The sequence below is a fragment of the Ischnura elegans genome, chromosome 12, assembly GCF_921293095.1.
Source record: "Ischnura elegans chromosome 12, ioIscEleg1.1, whole genome shotgun sequence".
Lineage (NCBI taxonomy): Eukaryota > Metazoa > Arthropoda > Insecta > Odonata > Coenagrionidae > Ischnura > Ischnura elegans.
The window spans coordinates 85,690,356-85,700,505 of NC_060257.1; the positions used below are offsets into that span (position 1 = coordinate 85,690,356).

The window sequence follows — 10,150 nt, forward strand, 5'->3', positions numbered from 1 at the left end:
CTGAAAAAAAACATGACACCTAGAGATATTTAAAATTCGATGTGCTACTTGAAATGATTGCAAAACCGGTCCCAATGAGATGAAACGTCTCGAATCACAAGAAAGCTAAATATGGAAATGGCCATTCCCTCAATTCATCAATTATTTTATGTCGGCCCAGTACGCGAGAAAATGACTGAAGATTGGTGAAAATCTTCCAGAAAGCGAAAGAGACCCTCCCTTTCCATAAATAAAATCTAACTTGGATGGATAAAAAAGCAAACAAACAGCTCTCAAGAAGGATCGCACATTTTTCCCTTTTAAAAGTACACCTCGAGCCGACATCAGTTTATCTCTTCAAACGATTTCAATGCAATAAATTTCTCTCCTCAATTTACGCTTTCGTTTTTTCCAGTTCTCCTCCGTCATTCGCTTGTTTTCTTAACATGAAGAATGCTTTGCATATCAAATTTATGAGTTGGACGTCAACTTTCGTTTTCTTTGATTGCAATCTTCGAGAAAGATTTTCACCCACACGGGTACGAAGTTTCTCCTATCGATTGCCTCATCCAGATCTTTTTAAATATAACACTATGCCTTTCGGTTTTTCGTAAGTATCGAAAGTCACGTTTCATAACGGTAAAGCAAATAAACGAATCAGAACAAACTGTCCAATCGATGATATTGGTGATATAATAAGGATTAATTTGATTTTGTTAAGCCGTAGTTGAATGGAATATGCTCGAGAAATAATCCATTCATTGAATTTTAACTTTATCTCAGCAAGTATAAATTCATTAAACCTCAACTCTACATAAAAAATGATGGCAAACGGAGAAGAGAAAGCTGCCCAGTGGTATTGCATTCGCTGCAAACACTTGGAAAACAAACAGATACAATATAATAAAGACTAAATTATAATGGCATGCACCAATATGAATCTCACAAAATACACTCTAACATTAGACGAAAAATAAAGATGGAATCTAATATAAATGCGCCAGAGCGTCAGTGAATAACCGAAGCACAATTTATTGAAAAGCAAAATTCAACGAGAGCATCCAAGATTGAATGGCTAAAAGTGTCATGTCTATTGCGATTAGGCCACATAAAGTCACGCATACAGTCTGTAAAACACAAATACTGAGCAGTATCGATTCCATTTTTCCGATTAGGACATGACGATACCTTCACTGCACAATCGCTCAACAATCGCCCACCGAATCAAATCCGCTTATCTAGTACTACTAGGGCTAATAGATGAGCGGATTTGATCCGGTGGGCCATTGTTGAGCGTTTGTGCAGTGGAGGTATCGATGTATATCGTAAGCGAAGGTAACGGTTGAAGAAGGTCTGAATTCCAAGCATACAAAGGGAAACGATAACTTTTAAATATTTGTGGAACCTTAGAGATTCACCAACTCTTCCCAATCGGGGCAAAAGCTGCGGGCATAATTTTTATGTCAAACATGGCTCCATTTATCCAAGCATATACTTAAAAATTTTGTTCTCGAATTGATTATTGAAGGAAAGCATCACATTTGAATTTCGGCATTCAGCTAATAAAAATGAAAAAAAAGCTGCCCCGATTACCCTGAATACCGGTCCATAATTTAACTCAAAATAAATTAAGGACACCAGAATGAAGTTTACGGTAATAGTCTACGAGCGACAGCTGTCGGAAGTTTGAATGTCGTCAAGTATAGCTCTGACCTCGAGACCAAGGCGACAGGAATCAATTGGAACCGTTGCAACAAGGTCAAACCTCCGAATCATTACAATTTACACCAAGATCACCTTCTTGGCCTTGTGACACTTCCCGTGACTTAAATGCATAAATTATCGCCTTCGATCACGGCCATATTTGGGAAGACTGCTAGTGCTAAATTTCAAACAAAACGAATTCCCAAAAAATTCCATACACTAAAAGATATCTTAAAAATTTTCTTCTCAAATTGATTAAGGAAAGCATTACATTTAAATTTCAGCATTCAGCCAATAAAAATAACAAAAAAGTTATCTCGATTACCCTGAATACCGGTAATATAAAAAAAACAACAGTAAGGCTATAGGGTGGAGGTCGAAGAAGTAACAATAACAATAAAACGGCAAATCATTCAAATTATCGGGCACATAGCGCATGATATGAAGAACTAAAATGGCAATTTTGAAAACGGGAACAAATACACTCATGAATTACGTCCACTCATGATGAAAAACACCGGTAGAAAATCTTCAATGCTAACTTCATCTTCGGTGTCTTCCTCCGGTTCTCCGACTGAATGGTTATTTGGGAATTTTACTGATATGTTATTATGTATAAAGGCCGTAAAAATGGAAGATTGGGATAAACTCGCCATGGAATGAGGTCCATGTAAACGGGTCACTGAACATTTCCTTCACATAACAATTGGAAGCTATAGAATATTATTATCATTTTGTATTCAAAGGATGGAGTAGGTAATGGGGGTAGCTGTGACCTGAAAAATGTTACCAATAACGTAAAATATAATTTAAAATAATTTTTAAAGTTGCGTAAAAGATAAACAACGGTACAAAACAACTGTAAATTAATGCAAGTAACTCCTTCGGGCTTTACTTCGCAGAAATGCAATGGCACCCATAGTTGAAAATAGTCCATGTAAGATCAATAAGTAATAGATGACTCTGGTGATTTATATCGATGTAATTCTGCAGAGACACCAAAAGAATTAGCAGAAAAATACTATATTTATTCAACCATGTACTAAAAACCGGTAACAGAATCGGTATTTTTCACCAAGATACACGAATTTATTCTTATTTATTCACAAATGCCTTTATCCTTTGGTTTAGTGAAATTGTCGTATCAAGTAACAGCGCTTAGTAATTTTCCATTATATTCCAAAGGAAGAGTGCAGCGTCCGAATTGAACGTGCACATTCGTGCGTTTGAATCTCCCGGCACAGAACCACAGCTGACGCGACGCCCGCTGCGTTCCCGCACGCGTTGAAGTCTCCGCGCTGACAGAGGATGTGAATTTCTAAGTGTGGGCCGACGGGATGTGGGATAGGGGGAAGGAGCCACGTTTGATGGCGGATACCAAGTTGGCGTGTGTGTCTTAGGAATGAATGAATGGCCATCTGGAGATACAAACCGAAGTCCACTAATCCGGTGAAAGCCGACGCGGAATTTAGTGGGACGTAACGCATAGGCACCGACCCGTGAAAGAACCCGCAATACTCCAATGTAGCGGAAAAAAATCAAAATTATTCTGAACTTTCAAAGGCAAAATGTCGCATTAATGAATGGATTTCTCTCTTATATCTAAAAGAAATCAATACTCATCTTATCCTCTCTCATTGACTTGACGAAAAACACAATTATGAGGTAATTAATTACATCTATATTGTTTCAGTTTCTCCTATCAAAAAATGTAAATAACAACAACGGAACATCTATTAGTAATTAAACCTCAAATTATGGCATGTATATTTCAAAATAACCATAGAAAAGTTTTAAAGGAGTTGCGGAAAGATGTAATGACACTCTATCGCATCTTTTTTACATTACAACGTGTTTCCGCCAGCATCCTACAGTACGGTGCATCTAAAAATGTTGAATTTTGAGGCGATTATTTGCAAAGCAAATACCGGGATGTAAAAAGAAATGTACGCCCTGCCTTTCACGCTCCATAAAAGATCGCGAATCACTCCATTAGCATGCGCTATTCGGTCCAGTTACTCATACCTCGACGCGAGCGAACAGAGAAAACGCTCACGCCCTGATTACTGTCAATTATTCAACGAAGAATTCGAAAAGAAAGGGGAAGGAAATTAGTGTTTTAAAGGCTTAACTAATATGAAACGCGGCCGAATGTTCTAGGTAAAAATTAGTTCCTATTGCACTAGAGTTATAATGAGAGATTTTGCGCATTAAAAATCACACTAGCGGTGCCACAATAAGAATCCAAGGAAATTCCAAAACGGACAAAGTCCAATTATCACAGGCTTAAGATAAACGAATTTCCCGTATCTTTTAGTCTACAATCTTCACAAATTTGGGTGCGGCATCTAATTTTTTTTATGAATACATATCACTGTTTTTGCGCTGCTTAGGATGTCACCGCTTCCAATTCTTTAGCTTCGATTCAGCTTTTTCAGATCGCACTAGATACACGAAGAAAATGATCGAGAAAAAGAAGTTAGAATCTAATTCCAAGAAACGATTTATATGTTGATCTTTAAATGGCAGAAAATATAGGGTTATGAGGAGAGCGATTCATGCGGTGAGATTTGAGAAGAGATGGATGATAGATGCGCGGAATGTCACCAATAAATTTCACCAACCCAGTCGCCAACCGGAATTCTTAAAATATTTTCACAAAAGTCGAGACTTGAAAAAAAATTAAGGGTTTCGCCTAGTTTTTATACCTGAGACCCCCATCGGTACGTTGATGTTTTAGATTCGGACTTCGGGAACAACAGTTGGGTTGACAACTATTGAAGAGGACTCATCGCAAATAATGTCATTTTCGTCACGGTTACCACCTGTCTCATACACAAGCTTCGTGAAATATTTTTCAACAAACGGGTCATTAATTTAATTAATCTTAAATATGCAGGTCACACGAGGGACAAATAAATATATAAAGTTTTTAATGCTGAAATGTACTGCAATGCCAGCGAAACTGTTGTCGCCAAAACCCAACGGACGCGGTGAAAACCCGAAGAGAACGCAGAGATCATACGATCAACGCCGCAAAAATCTTCGAACCTACAAGTACTGCGGAGAAATGGATACGAGAACTCCTATTCCGAGCGATGCAATGTAGTTCACTTTCACCTTCACTTTTTTATTTTTGCTCCATGCCGCAGTTTGCTTTTCGTGGGAGGCGAATCATATCTCCCGAATGAGCGTATGCAAGCGCGGGGGAGGATGGGACACAGTAAGTGCGCCCACTACCGTTAGAAGCCTCTCACGGAGGAGAAATCAGGAGGAGAGGCGCCCGGAGTAGCGCGCCCCCCATTCCGTTACGGTGAGAAATGGAACACCCAGTCACCGTCTTTCGTTTCATCTCGGGGCCCATATTTCATCAACCTGTTCTCCAAAGCAAAAGTGAGCCACCACCCACTTAAGAATAAAGTACTGCAGTAGATCAAGCAGAGAGAAAAAAGAAGGCATGCGGTGATTTTATGGCGTATTTACATCTCGTAAAAATTTTCTCGGGCTGCAAACTCTTACTCCGGTGTGTTAGTTAGGAGATAAGGGCTAATCATTGGGACGGTACGCATAGGGAAATCATCAATATTATATTTTAAAGAAGCTAAAAATCTGGCTCGTAAATATCAACCCCGGGGTTGATATCAGCTAAACTCAATGTTACGGGGTCGAACATGTTTCTCGCAATATTTCGTATCATATCAGCAGCATCTCCTCTTCCCGTTCTCCAAATAAATAGAAATCCTTTAGACTGAAGTCCCCTCAGAAAAAAAAACTTTTAAAAGGTCGCATAGGTAGGTTCCCAAAGGTATAGACTTGTAAATTGCTCAGGTTTTAAATTGGATGAAGTGGTAAATTGGAACATACGCATTGAAGGACGTCACGTTCTCAGGCATCATTGTTTAGGATATCATACCATGGTGACGAGGCCACGGAATATGATACAATATTTCACTTCCACGTATACCAAATATTGTAAAATTTACCAGATACAGCTTTTTATTCTAATGGCGAAGAAACCTAAAGAAATCGACTTGTATGCGACATTACAATCGGTTACAAGCCTAAGAAAACTTCATCCACGAAAAAAATCAAGAGTCGACTTTCCTAAGCAATTTAATAAAATATTTTTACCAAAATAAAATCTTGAACTTTATTGTCGACGTAATGGAAATGTATAATTAGTAGACTTAAGCCTGCAGGATAGCCGGCCAAACACACATTTTGTAATAACGGCACAAAGTGCGGAAACCACGGAAGACCGAAAACTCGGCCTCAAAATTATCCTACACTATAGCATACTGTCGTTAGCAAAACGACATTTACACAATTTACATATTTGACTCTATTTATTTAAGAAACACTATTTCACAACAACTATAATTGATAATATTAATAAAATAAAAACACAATACCTGTGTCAACAGTAAGATGATGTTTTTAAATAGTGTATTGGAAGCGAATTTTAAAGCTCATTGAAGACGTGAAATGAAAGTAAAAAGAATACGTTGAGAATATTTCTGAGGCATGAATTTTCCTAGTGCCTACTGGTTTGAAAAAAAGAGAAAAATCTAAATTTAAGAGTCAGATCATTAGCTTCTCAAATATTTGATTGGTGATTTCCCAATGCGTTCCGTACCGTTGATTTACCCTTATCTCTTCACTGATGGATAGAAAGTGTGGCAAGACATCATACTTCGGAGATGCCATGGAATTTAGTTTTTCTCCATTCACTTCGATTCGAAAGTTCACATCACTTACAAATCAACTTACAAGGAGACATCGCAAGGACGCATTCTAATCAAAATTTGAAAATAGAAATGAGAGGAAAAATGCTCATGAGTCGTGAAAAGTACTCATTTTTTCAGGTGGTCCGAGTTCCAGTTCTGCTTAACCCGTTGATTTACGGAGTTCTCGATTTATTAGAAACTTAAAAAATAAACGAAAATAACTGGTGTAAAAATAAAAAAATTGATAAAACTTCAGAATAAATGTCAGAAAAAGAAATTACTCCACCAAGTAAAATTTTTGCCCGAAATTGCGACCACCTCACTACTACTAAAAAGTTATTAAATAAACAAGAAAGCTGGAAAAATACGAGGAAAAGAGTCAAAGACAATAAAAACGCAGTCCTTCACATGAACGCATGACAATGTTCATCAAAATAAATTTTTTTTAATGAAGACAATTTTTGCGAAAAAATGGTCTATTATAAACGAAAAGAAACTTTTTAAACACGGAAAAAATTTACCATCAGATATTAATAACAGGAAGACGGAATTCCATCGCATGATTCAATAAATTTGAAATAAATCGCGACGTTAAAACAGGACCCGCAAATTTTGTACTTACCCCTTATTTAAAAAATCCCTGGTAATTTGGAGTACGAAGGTCGGAATCCTGGATTGGACACTCCGATTGGATCTTTCACACAAATCACACACAAGCACACTTTTAATTCGTTCTCCTTTCGTCACGAATCCATGTTTCACCCCCTGCTATCCCTGCGTTCGCACAACAAACTACAAAAAAAACAACAGAGCCGCGTAGTCTGACGGCGCTAAACTTTTCTCCCTCCGGGGTCTATCCGTTTCCGCGGCAACCGCCGAATGTGTTACGTATGTATCCGAGCAGGCAACTCCCCACAGATGTTAAAGCAGATCTCTTGTGGTAAATCCCCCCCGCGTCGAGTGCGTCCTTTCCCGGCGACTCCCGTGTACACTCTGTGCCCACGAGAGAAGATCTCTCCCGATTCCAGCCAGCGGTACCTCCCACCTCTTCCGCGAGCCTTCCGAGTCTCCGAGGCGCGACGGCAGAGCCGCCCAGCGGAGCAGACTGGAACTGAGATGCTTATGGGGAAGGAAAGGGGTGAGGCAAGGCCGTAACGAAGGTTCGTAGCCGTGACGACGAACAACCCCTAATTTTTTTTAACAAAAATATTTTGGGGGCGAAAATTGATCACTTGAATTAGATTCCAAGAAATTTGAAAAAATTGAATGCTGCGTACCTTCTGGTACAGAGAGAGTTAGAAGGTTCCAGGTGAACCCTTCGAAGAATACAACGCACCGGGACCGGGAACCAAGCCAGTGGCTTATTCGCCCGATCACCCGGGGAGGGGCTGGAGAGGAAGGAAAAAGGAAAGAGTCGCCGCCGCGATAGGAGCCCGTCGACGCCTCTGGGAAAGGAAAGGAGCGGAAGGAACGGGACGAGGGAAAAACACCCCAACGCTATAGAGGCGAAGAGGGTCCTACTATTAGCGAAACCAAGCATAAGCAATTAATGTTCTAGCGATCCCAGTGGATTTTCCTATGAGGAAGAAAAATCCATCGATCGAATCGCTAGAAACTTTCTGGTAAAGTACATCAGGGGCGCAGCTAGGAATTAAGGCTAGAGGGAGTTTTAGACGCAAGTAATACTTAGGAGTGTGGGGTACTGCATACCCGCCAGGGTAATCGGGATTTGTGGGGGCCGTCCTCCGGAAAATTTTTAAGAATAATGGTTCAAAATGCGAGTTTTAGGTTTTCTGAGGGATATTTGATTAATCCTAACACTATGCTATCAGTAATACCGATCCATTTAAGTAAAATGGATTAAAATTAAAAATTTCTCTGAGCTCTGGGGGGGGGGGGTGGTTTATCCCCCAAACCTCCCCCCATCGCTGCGCTACTTCAGTACATCTACTCTGTAATCCGGCCTGGCGGTTATGCGACACGGCCAGTAATCCGGCGTGCAGGGATGGCGACCTCTCTTTGACTAACATAATTTTAAACGGTTTTAAATGAAAGTTTTTTTCAATACGCAGTAAGTACTTGTTTATTATTATGTATGAAGCTGCTCGTAAGTTCGTAATTTGCATAAAGTTTTGGTTACGTGACCCATTGAATCGGGAAAAGAAATGTTCTTTGCAGAGTCACAGTCGTGTACAGCTTTTATTCTGTCTTTATCTACCATAATCGTAATTATTAATTTTGTAACTAACCTTGACTCACACTCTAAGCAATGACAAGAGTTAGCGTGGCTATATGTGTGTATTTGATCGCAAAATTATTACCTTAAAAAGCTCTTTGTGTATTTCGTTTGTTTCCTGTACGATTAGAATACTCTATGGTACGCGTGCATAGGAGTCGGATTACCTCTCATATTGATCGCACTGTAGTTTCACCGCGTCGTCGTCGCTACTGGCGACAACATTATTGCCTAGACTCCACTAAATGCTGTCTTTCCGGTGGCAGGATTCGTTTAAGATGGTGGTTTTAAAAACAAACACCAACTCCAGACTATTAATGGACTAATCTTGGAAATGCACCCCTAAAAAAATACAACCGAATCTCAGCTAAAATGATTGCTGACTTGAAGACCCTTCACGGCACCGCGGAAGCCTTCGCAATAATTTAAAAAATCTGATGATCAATTACTACGGGGTCATCATCATGATAAACAATAATTAACCCTAAGATTGGTTTGACGCAGCTCTCCAATAAATTGTCGGCTAATCTTTTAACACCTTCATAATTCCTCTATTCGAATCCTTCATCACCACCTTTATGTATCTAATACGTGGTCTACCTTTACCCTTCTTCCTTTCCCCCTGTCATACAATGATAAAATCGCACTTTCAATAACAGTTCATCGCATCTTGTAGCGTCTAGTTTTTTTATTTTCTTAATGAGGTAGATGACGATAAAATGTAGTGAAACACAGTTATATGACAAAATACAGAATATTTTAAATAATTACGTTGTAAAACAATAATAAATTAAGGAATAATACATATAGTGGCGGAGGTGTAGCTTGCCCGCGCCCACTTGTAGTTCGCGGCCACGTAGAGTCCCAGCCAACTAGCAGCTGGCCATTGTCGCTCACATGCTTTAAGCGGTGAGTGTCGGCGGAGCATTCAAACTGCGCTCAGCACAAAATGTACGAATTTTTCCGTCGAAAAGGCAAATTTTCGAAAAAATACCATTCAAGTCCAGTCATCGCATCTATGTCGCATTTATTTGCGCACATCGCATCTATATCGCATTTGCGATTTTCACGCATCTCTAATCTTGATATACCTTTTGAAGTCATCTCTTCTTCTGCCTAGGGTTTTCAAATTACTTCTCTCCCAATCTTCTTAGAACTTCCGCATTAGTCACACGATCCATCCAATTTATCTTCATTATTCTTCTATAACACCACATTAAGAAAACTTCAAACCGTGATATCTTCGCTTACGTCATCGTCCCTACTTAATTACCATAAAGAAGTATGCTCCAAAAGTAAGTCCTAATGAATTTTTCTTACCAACTTCAACGCTTAAATTTTCAGAGTGTTTGGACATTTGATTTTTAAGGTCCAATGGACTAGTTTTGGGTGGTGCTGAAAATAAATTAAGGCACCGACATAATACACCCCTGAAAAACTACATACAACATAATGAAAAATATTAACTGCATTAAGATTAGTGAAGACTTCACGTGTTTCACGC

General features: G+C 39.2%; 1 protein-coding gene across 2 annotated transcripts in view; it reads right to left on the reverse strand.

Moving 5' to 3' along the window:
• The window catches only part of LOC124168854 (chitin synthase chs-2), a 277,533-nt gene extending 270,120 nt beyond the window's left edge, over positions 1-7,413 (reverse strand). For both annotated transcript variants that reach the window (XM_046547208.1, XM_046547207.1), the window contains exon 1: positions 7,033-7,413. The gene's annotated coding sequence lies outside the window, so the exon portion shown is untranslated. The remainder of the gene's footprint in view (positions 1-7,032) is intronic.
• Positions 7,414-10,150: the final 2,737 nt, after the last annotated feature.